Source organism: Gorilla gorilla, chromosome 9, assembly GCF_029281585.2.
Source record: "Gorilla gorilla gorilla isolate KB3781 chromosome 9, NHGRI_mGorGor1-v2.1_pri, whole genome shotgun sequence".
NCBI lineage: Eukaryota > Metazoa > Chordata > Mammalia > Primates > Hominidae > Gorilla > Gorilla gorilla.
Window position 1 is genome coordinate 132,739,473 of NC_073233.2, and position 2,369 is coordinate 132,741,841.

Genomic DNA, 2,369 nt, shown 5'->3' on the forward strand with positions numbered 1-2,369 from the left:
TGGCAAGTGACAATTAAGCTGCATCTGGTGGCAGACTTTATAGAGGCAAGTGAGTCGATGTATTTCAATTGCACAGCTCTATCTGGTGGCAAGTTTTAAGTCAGAATCTGACACTTAATTTAGTCTGTGCATGGCCTGCCCATTATTTTATTTACCACTTCTGTCTGTGCCTCTTTGCTGCACTGAACACTTGTCTCAGTCACAGTTTTGGTAAGCCCACAAGCTAACCCTAGCTAAAATGAGTAAAAAGCAAACGACACTGGAGAGCTTCTTTGAAAAGTCAGAGAGACCCAATGATGAGACAGCAGAAGACTCTTAAGACTGCCAACAAAAAGAAAGCTGCACTTAAAAGAAAATACCAGACTGGGCATGGTGGCTCACACCTGTAATCCTAGCACTTTGGGAGGCTGAAGCAGGTGGATCACTTGAGGCCAGGAGTTTGAGACCAGCCTAGCCAACATGGTGAAACCCATGTTTCTAAAAAAAAAAAAAAAAAAAAAATTAGCCGGGAATGGTGGTGCGTGCCTGTAATCTCAGCTACTCAGGAGGCTGAGGCAGGAGAATCTCTTGAACCCAGGAGGCAGAGGTTGCAGTGAGCTGAGACTGTGCCACTGCACTCCACTCCAGCCTGGGTGCCAGACCAAGACTCTGTCTCAGAAAAAAAAAAAAAGAAAATGCCAAAACTTCTACTTAAATTATGGGTTAATTGCAACAGGTGATTCACATTCTCTAAGCCCAATTTGTATATTATGTGCTGACCCACTAGTCAAGGAAGCCATGAAAACTTCAAAACTGCTTCACCACCTGGAGACCAAGCACCCTGCATTAAAAGACAAGCCTTTGGAGTTTTTCTAAAGAAAAAACATGAACACGGAGAACAGAAGTAATTATTGAAGGCCACTACTTCATTAAGTGTGTCTGTACTGAGAGCATTGTTCGTAGTGGCTAACCACGTTATTAAAGCTAAGAAGCCCTTTAGTATTGGTGAAGAGTTGATCCTGCCTGCTGCTAAGGACATTTGTCATGAACTTTTAGGAGAGGCTGCTGTTCAAAAGGTGGCACATGTTCCTCTTTCAGCTAACACCATAACTAGAAGAATGGATGAAATAGCAGAGAATATTGAGGCACAATTGTTAGAGAGGATTAATGAGTCACCGTGCTACACAATCCTCAAAAGGGTTTTGTCCCAGAAATAGACTCATACATATATGATCAGTGATTTTCAACAGTGGTACAAATGCAAGTCAGCGCAGAAAAAATAATCTCTTCAACAAATGGTGCAGGAACAATTGGATATCCATAAAATGAACTCGGATCCACGCTTTGCACCATATGCAAAAATTGACTCAAAATAGGTATAGGTCCTAGACCTAAATGTAACAATCTGAAACTCTAAAATTTCTCAGAAAAAAAAATGGGATAAAATCTTTGTGGTCTTGGATTAGGCAAAGATATTTTCTTGTGTTTGTGGGTAAAGAAACCTTTAATGAGGGTTCAAGGTGTAAGAGGAGGACCTTGTAGAGAGCCATTGCTTAGCCCCAGCCTCCTCATATGCACATGGCTCTGTAGAGGTTCTCCAGACAGTGCTGCTGCTGCTGTTTCGAGACTTATCTCCTCTGTGCTCCTCACAAGTGTCATTATCAGCGGGCAGCTCCTGGCAGCACAAGGGACAGGGATTTGTCTTGCTTAGCCGGGGCAAAATGCAGTTAGAATGGAAAAGCTAATGGCAAGGCATCCCAACAACAGCCTCCTCCTCCTCAAGCACATGGGGCACTTGTGTGTGTCTCTCAGCCTGAGAGCTCCTGATGACTGTCCTGGGGAGGTTCCCAACCACACTGTCTTGGCAGCTGGTGGAGGCAGGTGGTGATTCCAATTTACTGCCATCCCCGAGTCTTCAAAATCCATCCTATTGAAAAGTGATCTGGTGAGCTCCAGCAGTATGTGGGTTAGGGTCTCCTGCTTGGGGTTCAAGAGCTTGCAGTCTTGTTCATTGAAATAGGCTGTCATGGCTGCTCAGCTCTCTGACATATCTCTCAGACTGACAAAGATATTAGGTCTGACACCAAAAGTACAATCCATAGAAGAAAAAGGATGGATACATTGGACTTCATTAAAATTAAGAATGTTTTCTCCTTGAAAAATAATGTTAAGAGAATAAAAAGATAAGCCACAAACTCGGAAAAAAAGTAATTGTAAATTACATATCTGATAAAGTACTTGTACCCAAAATATGCACAAGAATCTCAAAACTCAATAATAAGAAAACAATCCAATTTAAGAAATTATTTTAACATACATTTTACAAAAGAGGATATATAGATAGCAAATAAGCCCACAAAAAGGTATTGAATATTATTGACCATTGGGAA

At 41.7% G+C, this 2,369-nt stretch overlaps 1 pseudogene; it reads right to left on the reverse strand.

Annotated features, from left to right (window-relative positions):
- Nucleotides 1–1,547: 1,547 nt before the first annotated feature.
- Nucleotides 1,548–2,096, reverse strand: LOC101129843 (E3 ubiquitin-protein ligase RNF181-like; annotated as a pseudogene).
- Nucleotides 2,097–2,369: the final 273 nt, after the last annotated feature.